The sequence below is a fragment of the Peromyscus californicus genome, unplaced genomic scaffold, assembly GCF_007827085.1.
Source record: "Peromyscus californicus insignis strain IS unplaced genomic scaffold, ASM782708v3 Scaffold_12__1_contigs__length_115047231, whole genome shotgun sequence".
In the NCBI taxonomy this organism is placed as follows: domain Eukaryota; kingdom Metazoa; phylum Chordata; class Mammalia; order Rodentia; family Cricetidae; genus Peromyscus; species Peromyscus californicus.
In genome coordinates this window covers 35,102,510-35,118,366 of record NW_026294413.1, presented here as the reverse complement: position 1 = coordinate 35,118,366, position 15,857 = coordinate 35,102,510, and positions in this window count along the sequence as shown.

Genomic DNA, 15,857 nt, shown 5'->3' with positions numbered 1-15,857 from the left:
TGGGATCTTAGAGATGAAGAAGAAAGAAGAAGACATATGATGTTTTTGTGTGTCAAGTTGATAGACATCAATTGTTTTTTCCTTCCTTCCTTTCTTCCTAAACTGGAAGACAGGTTATATACATAGAGGACTTGGTGTAGATTTGTGCAGGCCTGGTGTAGGCCACCCCTATCTGTGAATTCCTTTGGGTTTTGATCATTTTGCTCTAAAGGAATAGTTTTCTTACCATCCTCTATTTCCTCTAGCTCTTTCACCATTTCAGCCTCATTTTCTAATCCCTGAGAAGAAAGATTTGATACACATATCCCATTTAGGGCTGAGTGTCCCCAGGTTTCTCACTCTCTGCATGTGTCTGGCCGATCTCTGTCTTTGTCCCCAAAAACTGCAGCAGGAAGCTTCTCTGGTGATGGCTGACCAAGGTACTATTATGAGTATACAAGAATGCTATTAGGAGTCTTCTTATTGATACTTTGTTTTTGTTTTGTATTTAACAACAGTATCTTGTTTTAACCATATCTCTTGGGAATCTAGTCTTTGGCACTTGGTAACCCAAGCAGTGTTGGGTATAGGGTGCATCCAGTGGAGTGGGATGTAAGCCAAACCAGTTATTTGTTGGTTACTCTTACAAGCTTTGTGCCATCTTTGCCTTAGAATATCTTGAAGGTAGGACTGTAGCAGGAACCTTTAAAAATTCTTATTAATAAAATCAAACCTGAAGCCAGGTGTTGGGGTGAATGCTGGAAGGTCAGAGAAGCAGAACAGGCCACAGCCACCTCACCTTGCCAGTTCCTCAGCTGATCCTGTTTCCTCAGACTGAAAGTCTCTCAGTCCTCATCCATAATGGGTCTCAGCTGAACTGCTGCTCGAAAGCCTAAAAGCTTAACCAGCCAAATGCTTCTAGTTTCTGGTCTTCACGCCTTATATATCTTTCTGTTTTTGCCATCACTCCCTGGGATTAAAGGTGTGAGTCACCATGCCTGGCTGTTTCCAATGTGGCCTTGAACTCACAGAGATCCAGAGGGATTTCTACTTCTGGAATGCTAGGATTAAAGGTGTGAGTGCCACCATTTTCTAGCCTTTGTATCTAGTGGCTGTTCTGTCTCTGACCCCAGGTAAGTTTATTAGGGTGCACAATATTTTGGGGAACACAATACCACCACATAGGACAGCACTGTAGATCAAAGGTTTTATGGCTTCCCTGGTGTTTATCTCCTGGCAACTTCCCTAGCACCAGGTTTCTCTCTATCCCCATGATATCTCCCTCTATCATGGTATCTCTTTCATTGCTTTCCCAGTCCATCCCTTCTTGAAGCTATTTGAAGAATATTGTTTGTCCAATTTTTTTATCTCCTTCCTTTAGTGATTATATAGGAGGGATAATGATTTTTGTGACTGAATTATGTATCTAGCTACTTTGATGAAAATTTTATCATCTGTAGGAATTTCCCAGCTGAAGTTTTGAATCACTTATGTGTACTATCATATCATCTGCAATTAAAGATACTTTTACTTTGTCCTTTCCAATTTGTGCACCCCTGATCTCTCTCAGTTGTCTGATTGCTCTAGCTAAGACTTCAAGTACTATACTGAATATATATGGAGAGAGTAGTGAGAATTGTCTTCTTCCTGTTTCTAGCAAAATTGCTTTGAGTTTCTTTCCATTTAATTTGATATTGGCAGTGGATTTGTAGTAGACATTCTTCATTATGTGAAGATATGTACTTGTATCCCTAATTTCTCCAGGATTTTTATCATGAAGGGGTATTGGGTTTTACCAAAGGTCTTTTCTGCATCTAATGAGATGATCATGTTTTTTTAATTTGTTTTTCAGTTTATATGGTGGATTAAATTTTCTGACCTTTGTATATTGGACCATCAATGCATCTCTGAGAAGAAGCCTACATGATCATGTTCTATGATCATTTTATGTGTTCTTGTATTGGGTTACAAGTATCTTATTGAGTATTTTTGCATATGTTCACATGGGAGATTGGTTTATAATTCTCAGTTTACTAGGTCTTTACATGGTTTGTGTATCAGGACAACTGTGGCCTCCTAGCATAAATTAGGGGATGCTCCTTCTGTTTGCATTATGTGGACTAGTATATATGACTTTATATTTCAGTTGGTCTTTTTCCCTTGTAGCTTTTAATATTATTTATTTGATATGGATTTTCAGTGTTGCCATTATTATAGAGTCATTTTTTTTTAACCGTTTAACTGGTTTGGACTTCTGTGATTTGATTCTTCTACATTGATAGGAATCTCCTTTTCATCAGGGAAATTTTCTTCTATGATTTTGTGTGAAAATATTTTCTGTGCCATTGACCTGGCTTCCTTCTTCCTGTATTCCTATTATTAATGGACTTGGTCTTTTCAAAGCATCCCAGATTTCTAGGATGCTCTATGACAGTAGAATTTTAGATTTAACATTTTCTTTGACTAAAGTATCCATTTTTTTTCTACCATGTCTTCAGGCTTGTGATTCTCTCTTTTATATCTTTCATTTTGCTATTAAGGCTGAGATTCCTATTTAATTCCTTTTTTAAAATTGCCTGCTTTCCCTTAGTTTCACTTTTCTTTATTGATTACATTTCCAGTTTTAGGTCTTGAACTGCTTTATTCATTTCACTTCAAGCAATTTATTCATTTTGTCTTTAGGACTCCTATCATATTAATAAAGGCTATTGGAAGGTTTTTTTCTTGTATTTCTTCTATGCTGTACTCCAGATCTTCAGTAGTAGAGCTGCTGGACTCTATTGATGAAATATTGTCTTGGTTGTTATTGACTGTGTTTTTATCCTGGCATCTAGACATCTGGGTTTGGAAAGACTGTAGCTTAGGTGCTGATATCTTTATAGGGTAGATGTTTTGCTCCTTGGTTTTTATTGTCCTTTGTAATTCCTAGGAGAGAGTGTTGGCTGTGCGTTGCCTCTTGAACTTCTTTCAAGATCCTGAAAAGTGTAGCTACTGCAGCTTGTAGGTAAAATATGTTTCTGGGAATTAAGTGTTGTAGGGGTAAGTACATCAGGGACCTGACCCTTAGTAATGGGAATGGGCTGGGAGAATTCTGAGTTGGTTCACAGGGGGGAGAAAAACAGGGGTTTCACCAGGATCTGCTTAGTGCCCTGGAAATGGGACAGAGAGTGAGGAGAGGCCATAAGAGAAGGTCTGCCAAGAGGTGGGGATGAATATGCGAGGATTCAACTTGCAAGAATGGATAGACAGGTGAAGATTTACTGTTAGCTTACTTGTTTCACTGGTCAGAATGGCCTGTGGGTTTCCAGGGAGTGTCTGCTGGATTTGGGTAAATAAATCTATGAATTGGGAGAAGTAATTTAAGAAGGAAAAATCAATGCAATCCATTGGAGAGGGGGGAAATGCAGTGAGGTGGCAGAAGCTGGTGGTCTACTGCGGAGCTGAGGTTGAGACTGAGTGATTGAATTTGGAGGAGCAGTGGGCAAGGTGAAGATCTGATGTTAATCCACCTTCATTGTGGTTAGAGTGTCCTGCGGGTTCTTAAAGAATATCTTCTAGAGTTGAGGACTGGGATACAGCAATGAGTCATGTATGGAAGAGAGGTTAGGATGAGAAGATCTGTGTGATCTGCTGGAGATGACGACATGTGTTGAAGGGAGAGTGTAGCACACTCTGCTGCAGAGCCGGGATGAGACTGGGGGATTGGCTTTGGAAGACCAGAGGGAGAAGTAAACACCTTAGTCAGCCTACATTCTCCTCTGGCAGGGATCACATATGCTTATTTTAAGAGGCCTTCTTAGATTAGAAGAGGGCTAATCTTAGGTCAAGGTATAAGAGTATTTTCCTCCCCTGCTAGAACCTCCAAACAAGCCTTCATGTCTATAATAAGGTTTTTTTGTCAGGCCAACATAAAACATTCAGCAAAAAGAATGTCCTTTCTAAAAAATGTTTGACTGAAGGCATCTACTAAAGAATGCACAGTTTATCATATAACTGGAAGGTTCTAAAATATGGCAATGTATCATACACAAAGTTCAAGTTAAATTTATTGAGTTTAACCCTCTATTCTTATGCACATAAAAAGCAGATTAAATAATGAATGTGTGATGAAATAATGAATTAAATAATGAAAATGTGATGGTGAAAATACTGTTATTCCTTTGCTTTAATATATAAACTTTTCAGATAGCTAATTATGTTATAATGAATAATTTTATGATTAATCATGCAATAATTTAGTAACAAAATTAATAATATTGAATTACACAATTGATTTGAGTAGCTAATTATATCTCAATTTTAATAATTTTGAATCTGGGTTACTATGATTTAAATACAAGGATAGTATCTAATCAAATAGGTGTCATTAATTAAAATGGAAAGCTAAAGTAGATCTCTTATATTTTATATGACCCTCCATCAAGTTACTGATGAAGCCATGGTTAGAAATATATACCAGCTGCACTTTCAGTATCAATATTCAATATACAGTCATTAATCTTATGATGGTGATGAAGCAGCTATGTCCTATCATCACCACATACACCAACACCATCATAATGGCAATTGCAGTTCCATGTGAGTTTTAGAAAGACAACTATTGAAATCACGGTGATGCTTTCCTTCTTAATAGTTACTAGGAATATGAACAAAATAAAGACAAATCTTTTTACACACCAAGAATATCCTAGTTGGTTTACTATTATCCATATATTATATAGTAGAGAGTTTAAAGCATGACTATATTTTATGATATGTCTCATAACTTTTCCATATACTTTTAAGTTTTTTATCCAGCTATTTTATGTCTTTTTTGAGATGTGTCTCATGATAAAGCCACACATCCCTACATCCCTAGAACTTAAATGTGTACGAAGCTGAAATCAAACTTACAGCAATACCCATATCTCTATCTCTAGATTACATATGTCATGACACTTGACTGGAAATTGTAATTTCACACAAGAATTAAGAATATTTTTTAAAATGTATTCTCTAAAAATACAGACTTTTTATGAATTTCTATATTTGAATATCCTAATGTCATAGAAAAACTATTCTGTGTTAGTTTTGATGGAGAAAATATTAAGAATATAAGAATATTATCATATAAAAGTACATACTCATATATATTTTTACTTATAATTTAGTACTTAAATTAAAACACAAAAATCAATCAACCCAAAGTTCAACAAATGAAAAATCAAAAGGAAGTGAAATCCTCCAGAAACCAAAGTACATAAAAATGATTTAAGTACTGCTTGTCTCCATATATACTTGAATAAATCCATCCCATTCTTGTTTCATTTTCTTCAAAGGAGATGAATGGAGTTAGACCATAATCTGATGAGCAATGTTCATGAAAGTGTTAACTATTCTAGCACATATTAATGTTGAATCTTTCTTCCAAAACTTTGATGGCTTTGCCTAATCCCCAAGTTAATTCTATTCCATTACTTTTATGTTCTGAGTTTAATACAATTAGTATGCAATAGGTTTAATTCAATCTCATTATAAGCACAGTAGTGAGTAAAATCATGTCCACTCTGTAAGGATCTGTTTATTTTACAGCTCACAAAGAAATCTCTGTGGCCCTTGTGTGATACAACGCCTTCTCGTAGTTTGGAAAGCCACTTCCCCAAAGAAGCATTTTACACTAGCTAGGGATTTTTTTTAATTACTAACTGAAATTAAATGCTTTTGTTGCCATGGATTTGATTTTCCATCTTTTTTTTTATTTCTATAAGATAAAAGGAGAAAGAACTGTTTGTGGTTTAACCAGCTTGTGTGAATATCTACGGTTTCTATCTAATTATTAATTTTACTTCTTTGAAGAAGTGAATCTTCACTTTGAAGAGGTTTTCAGTTTTACATATGAATACTTCATATCAGAGAAAACAGGAACTGTTGGTACAAGACAGAAATGTAGTATCCTGGGAATGACCCTTGGTCAGTTGGGACAGGTATATTCAACTGAATTTCCATCACAAATCATCACTCTTTAGCTGACACACTGAAAAGGAGGTTTTGATTTCGATTATATCCACTTTATTAGCACATACAATAAAGCTAAAATCTGAAACTTAAGAAAGAGATAAAAAGAAAGAAAGAAAAAAAGAGCAAGTGACATTTTGTTGTTTTTGATATTTTCAATCGATCAAATTCAACTTCTCTGTTTACCTGCTTTCTTATTATTTCTAATTGCATACATTTGAATGTGTTGTTGATAGTGATGTTCCATTTGTCCTCATAGTTCCAAAACTCAACTTTCTCACCATTCATGAAGAATTTGTATCCAGTTCAGGCTTGCCCAGTTTTACCATTTGCAGTATCTATTTCCATGTTTCTCCTTTCCAAATGTATGCAACTTGAACGGGAATACTTACTTTCTTTCTAAATACACCATGTTTGTGTTTTCTTTTTCAAGCTGATTTGAATGTTTTGGAGGAAAGCCATTTTTCCCATGGGTGATTTCACAGTTATATTATTATTAATATTATTCAATTTATTAATTTTTCATTCATGAAAATGAGATAGTATGTGACTTACCATAGGAAAATAATCGAGTCAAAGCTGGTTTTAAAAATTAGATGATGAAGTCTCTTTTTTGTCTGCTTCCTGACAACACAAAAGTGTGTTGTCAGATATATCACTTGTTTACTCAAATAATTGAATTCAACACACATAACTTTGCTGAAGACTAAGATAAGTAATCACTGTATTTGAGCTCTCTGTCACCAGTGAGAGCCTTTTAAATCCCAGCATCGTATATTGATCTTGTCACATTAATAAGATGTGCTGGATGCACAAACAAAGTTAAAGGTTGGCATATTTGAACTACTCAGAGAAGAGAATGAGGTATGCCACTGCAGACTCTGGAAAACCTGAATGGCATAGCCATGTGACCCAGGGTGTTTTGTGGTGCAGCTGCAGGATGGACATGACCCCAGAGTCAATATCAGGAAAACCACTGTGAAAGTCTGGCTCCCTGAATGTAAGGTTTTAGATATTGACACAGAATTTATTCAATATTGTACTTGCTCTTATGTGTAGCATGAATCTTAAATGTTCTTATTAATAAAATCAAACCCGGGGACCAGTTATTGGGGTGAAATGCTGGAAGCTCAGAGAGACAGAACAAGCCACAGCCATCTCACCTTGCCAATTCCTCAGTTGGTCCTGTTTCCACAGACTGGAAGCTTCTGTGTCCTTATCCCAATTGGCTCTCAGCTGAACTGCTGCTAGAAGCCTGAATGCTTAACCAGCCAAATGCTTAACCAGGCAAATGCTTAACCAGGCAAATGCTTCTAGTTTCTGGTCCTCACGCTTTATATATCTTTCTGCTTTCTGCCTCACTCCCTGGGATTAAAGGCTTGCTTTCTGGGATTAAAGGCATGAGTCACCATGCTTGGCTGTATCACTGAACAAATGGATTTCTTCCTCTGGAATGTTAGGATTAAAGGCGTGTGCTACCACTGCCTAACTTCTATGTTTAATATTGTGTCTGTTCTGTCTCTGACCCCAGATAAGTTTATTAGCATGCACAATATTTGGGGGAATACAATACCACACTTATGTTCTTTTTTAATTTAAAAATATGTTTCAGTACTTATCTCTTATTTCTTTAGAGGAAGATTTGTAAAAGTATGAGAAAACATTCATTTTAGTATATTTTCCTATTAGTGATATTAACCACATTTTTGATTAGCACAGTCCTGGAGCAAAAAGGAAGTAGCTGCCTTTTCTATGTCTAGAGTGGTACCTGAAGAGCATTCTCCTTCATTTCAGCCTTTTCATTGCCCATACTTTTTTTAAATGCTTAGTCAAACTAAAATGTATACCACTAAAGTCTCCTCTTATTGGCTCCTGCAATGCATCAAAGTGTTGTAGTAGTACCTGAATTCCAGTACTTTTGTTCCTCATGTAAATTCACATTTGCCATTCTATGGTGTACTGTTTCCTGCCCATATTCACTTTTCTTTTGGTACTATCAACCCATGCCTTCGATTAGATGATCTATTTCAATGACTTATCCTTTGTATGACTCCAACATACTAGATCCTCCCTGTTGTGAATTCATCTGGTCACGTCTTGGGCCTCATTAAATTCAGATTTTTTTCCTACAAACATTTGTCATGTAGAAGGGTAAAAAGGGTTTTCATTATTTTAATTTAAAGATTTATTTTATTTGTATTTGTAGGGAAGTATATGTATGACTATGTCATATGAATGAAGGTATCCTCTGAGGTCAAAGGAGACTGGAATTTCCTGAAGTTGGAGTTACAGGAGGTTGTGAAGCTTCAAGTCATAGATGCTGCACAATGAACTCAAGACTTCTGTTAGAACAGCAGGCACCCTTAAGTAATGAGCCATATCATAGACCCAAATGATTTCATTTTATGCAGTGATAGTACGGTGTGCTTCCAGAAACCTCTTTAGGAATGATATGCTCATTTCACCAGATGCCAGAACACTGGTACAGTAAATCAAGTTCTCTCTTTAGCATGTCCCTGCTGTTTCAATAGGGTTCTTATCCCAATTTAATCCTTTTTTGGCAATATCCTACGTGTGAATAGTTACTTGATATGGCTAGACAAAAGCCTCACTCTCCCATCTTTCAGGGGAAACTCTATAACGTGATCTGCTAGACTCCAGAAGTAGAGTCTGATGGCTTCATTCCAAGTTCACTGCAATCCTGTTTCTCAATATGTTAAACCTTATCCTGTGCATCCTTTAGGCATTATTCCTGAAATTTCTCAGTGATATTTATTGGTTCCAAAGTCTCCAATACTTTTTCCTAGTTGGCCTATATTATAATTAGAAGTTGTTTAAGGAAGCATCCACCACAGTATTGTTTTGAGTTGGCTTTCTTGACAATTGAATGACTGAGAAATACCATGGCTGAAAATTCAGCATTGTTATATTCTGGCACAAGACTGCAAAACAATTCATATATATTTTATGATTGGTAAAATGGGAAGGGAATTCTATGAACAAGAAATGTTCTGGCCGTTGAAAGACTCTAGGCAGGTAAGTACAATAACCAATATCCTAAGTTATCAGGTGTCTCTTGTTGATATTTCAATTCACCAGAGAAAGACAATGGAGAGCAGAGCATTCCTTATTCCTCAAACATACAGGAAGTTAAAAATTTGGCAGGAAAAATCTGATAGAAATTTCTTGGAGAAGAAGGACAGAAAAGCGGAGAGTAATACCTACAACTTGATTGTATGAATAATAGGTTATAGGAGTGTGGATGCAAATAAACTGAGTGATTGCAAAGCATGCATGAAACCCAGGCTTTGAGTCCCGTGCTATAGAAGCCTAGCCTGATGGAACTGTATAGTATCAATTTCTGTGGCTATATGACTAGTTTGAGACTAGGCAAGGGTACAAGTTAAAACAAAATAAATGGTAAAAATAGGTCAAATTCTCAATCTTGATAGAATTTCTGCAGCTAAAACAGTGCTTATTTGAAACAAAATCTGAGTTTCAGAAATAAGATTTGAAGTGGAATTAAAATAAGAAGGGACATTAGTGCAACTAAAACATAGACAGTGGCGGAAAATGACATTACCAATGGGAACATCAGCCACAGCTTTTAACACATTAGTGGTGGCACGTTCCATTTTATCCCTCATTATCCTTGTATAATTTTCATGAAAAACCCCTATTTCATACTGGCGGAAGCCATGCATCTGCCCGGATCAGAGCAGAAGTGTAGAGCAGATAGCTCATCAGATGACAGACAGAGTCCTGTTGAACTCATTGCTGTGTGACAGAGAATCCTGCAAAAAGATTCCACGTTGTCTTCTGTGATTCCACAGAAAATGTCTGCCTCTTCTTGTCCTTGTTGCTGTTGCTAGTTGACTTTTTGTGGTATTCTGCTCACAGGGAAATAAGGAGGGGGTGTTTCCGGGGTATGGAGAGCAGTTCTCCCTGGAGTATTTTGGAGGGCATGAGGCTAATGGAGACTATAACAGGGAAGGATAAAAACGATTGTGCTTCTTGCACTCCTTCTCTGGTTCATTGTGTTCTGTTGATTGTACTTTGAATGACACTAATCCCAGGAAATATTTCACAGATAGATGGTATTAAGAACTTACTAGGCCAGGCAGGGGTGCACTCAGGAGGCAGAGCCAGGCGGATCTCTGATAGTTCGAGGCCAGCCTGGTCTACAGAGCAAGATCCGGAACAGGCTCCAAAGCTACACAGAGAAACCCCGTCTTGAAAAAATAAAAAGCCAAAACAAAAACAAAAGCAACAACAAAAAAGAACTTACTAGTGCATTGGCTGCAGGAAATCAAGAACATCTGATTATTCAGAGCAAGGATTAAAGCCTACATTTGGGCCTAAAATAGCTGGCTTAAGATCAGAGAAGCCTAGCGGCATTGTGCCTCCAATTAAGTCTGCATACACAGGTTTAGTCCCATATCATTTGCTAATAAGAACTTGGTATGTCCCATGAGAAGCAAATTGTTCAGAATTTGGACTCCGTTGATACTCCTCTACCATATATGGAAGCATTCAATGCTTATTATGTTAAACTTGAGTGCAATACTAAGTCGATTCCCTTGAAGAACAAAGATTGTTCTTATGGTTTTTCTTCTCAGGACTCAATGTCTTCTGGCACCTTATCACCACAAGGGATGGCCAGCCAAAACCTTCACTAGCAGAAGAAACTTGTGCATTTGCTAACCTCAAGGGCCACCTGTTGCCTGTCAGGCCAGTTAGGAGTAGTGGCACTCTTTGAATGCATAACTGATGGCCTGTGACTAACCTTTGTTCCCCAGACATGGAAGGAGAAAGTGGGTAGGAGGTCTGAGAAATATTTTGAGGTAATCTTGAAAGTTCTTGGGAATTGACTATGTAAAATTTATGGTTTACATGCCTTGCTTCATATATGGTTTCATTATTGGAAAGATAAATAAAAGAAGTTCTGAGAAAGAGAAAGAGAGAGAGAGAGAGAGAGAGAGAGAGAGAGAGAGAGAGAGAGAGAGAGAGAGAGAGAGAGAGAGAGAGAGAGAGAGAGAAAACATATCAACACATTCCTGTGTGTCTTCATTCTTCTTGTACTAATTCCGCACCTCCTCATCAGAGCCTGAGTCCCGCTGAAGCTGGACTCTGGCACCATAAAACTTTCTTTATAAGAGCCTGGGAATAGTCAGATCTCTTCTGACACAGAAGGAGTTTTTTTTTTTTTTTTTTTTTTTTTTTTTTTTTGGCTTTTTAGTGCGAGATGGATCCAGAGATTATATTCCACATTCTTAGTTAAAGACAGGGTTACTCCAGGTACCTTAAATTCAATTGAAGTGACTAATGAATCTTCCCTTCCTCTTCTTATTTTAGCACACTTCTTATCATGCCCTTCCTTTTGGTAAACAATTCCCATTTATGATGGACTCTTTTTTCTATAAAAGGAGCACTTGTTCTGCACCCCCAGCAGGTTATAAGGGTTTATATGGGATATGACAAGTCACACATATTTTCCTCAGCAAATTTTTACAATCTGTTAATAGAATTTCAAGAGCTCTTCCTGAAAATTTCAACCACTCCTTACATTATTATATTCCACTATAGTTGTTGCTACACAGCCTTTCTGTTATCTGTCCCAGGGCTTGCTGTTCCACTACTTAGAGAGGTTTTTAAGATAGCCCACCTAATTTCAAAAAGTACTAATATTACAGCAAAAATATCAGTTGAGACTAATCAAGAAATGGGAGAACTGGGAACATTTGTTCTACAAAATAGAGCTACTATAGATTACCTGTTACTGAAATGTAATCTTGGTTGTCAGCAATTTATGGGAAAATATTGTTTAATATCTCTTATTTCTCTCATTGACGATCTACATAAAGAAATAGACAAAATCTCGCAAACAAATTTTGACTCTCCAATATGGCTTAGATGGTTCTCCACCTTCATTGACCCTCTAATATTATTTCTACTAGTGATCATAATCAAGCCCTGTGCCCTCCAATGTGTCACTATCTTGATCATGCCTCAGATGAGCAATTCTTGAGTCATTGCTGCTCAACAATATTCTTAACACATCCCCCATCAAAGATTTGACAGAAAAATGTAAGTCAAAGGGAGAGTGACGACGAACCTGCCTAACTGGATATTGAAGTCAGGAGTCATTGTTCCGTATTGGTAAAAATAAGTTTCCATTTACAATAAGAGCTGAGTGCTGTTTTTAAGACTGTTGCCTGAAAAATGACCTTCCCCAAACCATGACTTTGACTTAATTGAGAATACCCTTACTCTTCCTTACCCTCTCTGAACAGTCCCTAATCAACTTCCCTAATTACATGGTGACCACATGATGGTTTTGAGAATTTTCTGCATTTTCTTATTGCCCCCTTGTCTTTCTTCTGCATACCTGCTTTGCAACTACTCATGATTTTCTTCTTAAAAGGGATCTGAAGGTTGGATTCAGAACTGCTCTGTTTAACCCAACCTAGGAGGCAGTCACTGGCCAGCTCTTGGGTGTGCCCTAATAAAAATAAAAAAAAAATAAAAGAAACAAGAATTGAAATATTAGCCAGGCGGGGGTGGCGCACGCCTTTAATCCCAGCACTTGGGAGGCAGAGGCAGGTGGATCTTTCTGAGTTCGAGGCCAGCCTGGTATACAGAGCGAGATCCAGGAAAGGTGCAAAGCTACACAGAGAAACCCTGTCTCAAAAAATCAAAAAAAAAAAAAAAAAAAAAAAAAAAAGAATTTTGGAGTTGCCCATCTCTGGCAATGAAGTAGTAGGAGAACAGAATCATAAAAGATTATGCTTCCTCTGTGCTACATGATGACTGAAAAGTTGTATTTTCAGACAAAACCTGGGGCTCTTACAATATCTATTCCTGCTTCTTTTCCTGATAGATTGATAATTGGGCACATATATGATATATGACAGTGCTGCCATTCATAAAATGAAAACAACTACACACTCAAGGATTATAGTCATTAAAAAAAAAATAAGCTTGAGCCTGAGCTTGTAGAGGTGGACTTCTTCCTTGAGATAATTTCTTCATCCTTAACATTGTCTTCAATGTCCCACTCTGCCTTCTAAGTTGATTATTATACAGCTCACATATCTTCATTTTAATGTTTCTCCAATCAAATCATTGTCTGTTGCTGAATATGATGATGTATTGTGTCATATATATTTTTTATTAGATGTTTTTTATTAGATAATTTTAGGGAAGCTTTAGAACCAGTCATTCTAGGATTACAGGTTTGATTCACATTTTCCACAAGATCTATTCAATAATTATTGTCTTCCAACTTTAGATGACCTTACTTTTCTATTTCTCCAGGTCCCTGTTTGTGTTTTTCTTTTCAAACATATCCAGCACTAATAAAGTAAAATGGCATTTACATGATTTTTTGACCTGTGGTTTGGCATAGTTTTCTATTCCTTTTCTTTTTTCTCCATTTTCAATTCTCTTTCTTGTACTCAATGGCTTCCATGGGAAAAGGGTTACTTCCCTGAAAAACACTGACTCTTTAAACACAGGAGTCATCGGTTGCCAATAGCTCCTCAGTGAAGTACAGAACTTTCTGATGTGCTCTCCAATCCATCCTGAGATTTTGTCTGGCATGATCTTGTGCATGTTGTTTGCATACAGTCACAGCTGTGATTTCATAGTTAAACATACCTATTGCTTCCAAAAACAAGATTTTGCTGCAGTTATCCAATAGTTCTGGCTCACACCACACCACCATTTTATATTAATCATGGAGCCTTGACAAAAGGGAGTTGGCTATAGATTTCCCATTTTGGGATGCTCCAAAATCTTTTATTTGGTGCACTCTGAAAAGATGCAGGTCTATATGTTAATTGACACTTTTCAAAAGCAGGCATTTCTAGGGAAAGTTAAAAATTGGTATAAAAACTTTAGGGGCAGTTTAATATCATGACCATTTAGCGGAATGATAAATAGTATGAGATTTTTTCTAGTTCCTGTGGCTGAACCAACCAGCCATGGAGTATTTCCCCACTTAATTGTGCAAGCTACAAGTTTCTTCCTGTGGAGCACACTTTAAATCTAATACTCTCGTAACATTTGTGTCCCTATTGTATTAGTAGGCATATGTTCTCAGAACAGTTTTTGACGACAAGGGTCACAGATAATATAAAATGATGATTACCCTAATTGTCATCATAGAACCTACAGGCAGTAACTGATGGAAGCAGATGCAGTCATCCACAGCCAAGCACTGGGATGAGCTCCAGTAGTTCAGTTGAAGAGAGGGAGGAGAGATCATATGAGCAAGGGGAAGGGGTCAAGATTATGATGGGGAAAACCACAGAGATAGCTGATGCAAGCTAGTGGGAGCTCAGGGACTCTGGATTAACAGCTGGGGAACCTGCATGGGATAGAACTAGGCCCTCTGAATGTGGGTTACAGTTGTGTGGCTTGATCTGTTTGTGGGGCCCCTAGCAGTGGGACCAGGACTTAACCCAGGTATATGAGCTGGCTTGTTGGAACCCATTCCCTATGGTGAGATATCATGCTCAGCCTTGATACAGGGGAGAGAGGCTAGGTCCTGCCTCATCTTGGTATGCCAGAGTTTGTTGACTACCCAAGGGAGGCCTTACTCCCTCTGAAGAGTGTGTGGAGGGTGGGATGGGGGGAGGAGAAGGGAGAGAATGGGAAGGGGGAAACTGGGATTGGTATGTAAAATGAAAAAAGAATTAAATAAAAAATTTTGAACAACAACAACAAAATGATGATTACATCTCTTTCCTGCTCATGGGCATTGTGTGTTTTCTAACACTATGAAGCTAGCCCATAGGACAAAGATACAAGGTCAATATAAACTTGAATTCTCTATAGTTTAGAACTAGGTATGTGATATCTTCAGCAGGAGGGACATATTTCAAGATAAAAATATAACTAAGAGGAACTGAGACAGAAAGAATTGTTTGGGTTTGTCTATGTAAAAGATGTAAACAACTACTGGCACTGAGATTTTTATTTGATAACCTATGGTATCTAAAAGTTCCATTCTCTCCCTTTTATAGTGTAACTCCACATTTTATATATATTAAAAGCATGTATTTTTAAATTTGTGTATTGTTATTATCCCTCTAAACTCTCCTCTTTTCTACCCTGCCCTCCCATCCCTCATTCAAATTACTCAAACCCATTTATCAAATAACCTGTGTTCTAACCCTTCCATTTTGAAATGCATCCCTTAAGCAGCCTGGATGTTCATGTATTGATGAATGGACAATGAACGTGTGATGTCTTTATGTGCTGGGGTATTATTCGCCTGTAAAGACTAATGAAATTATAAATTGTGCAGGTAAATGAATGAACAGGAAGGAATATTTCTCAGAAGGTAAGCTGTATCCAGAAAGACAAAAGACACATGTTCTCTCTCAAGTGTGTGTGCAAGCTTTTAATTTTTAGTTGAGTCTTTATTTTTAATCCATTTATTTTTATTTATTTGGGTTTGTGCTTCTGCTGAAAGAAAACATTTTATCCACTGAAACTGGGGTGATAAGCCTCCATGTAGATATTAGGAACTGATATCACATCCTTTTACAAAGTGACAAGTGCAATTAATTGCTAAGCCCATATGCACATGTATAAAATTCTCATAAGCTGTTTTCCTTTAAGAATACAAAAAGCAGAAAGTCAGTAAAAGGTTATCTACAAGGAGATGTGCTCTATGAAAATCTAAAGAATAGAAATGGTATAGAAAACATGATTTAGAATGTGTGAGATAGCCTCTTGCTTAAGAGCAGCTTTCTTATTGTTGATATTGTAATCCTCTGAACACAAGCTTCCCCATTCACTATGGCATATGATAACTAGTAACTATTTACTAATAAAAATAATAAGGCTGTATGACAAATGCTGAGTCCTTAACC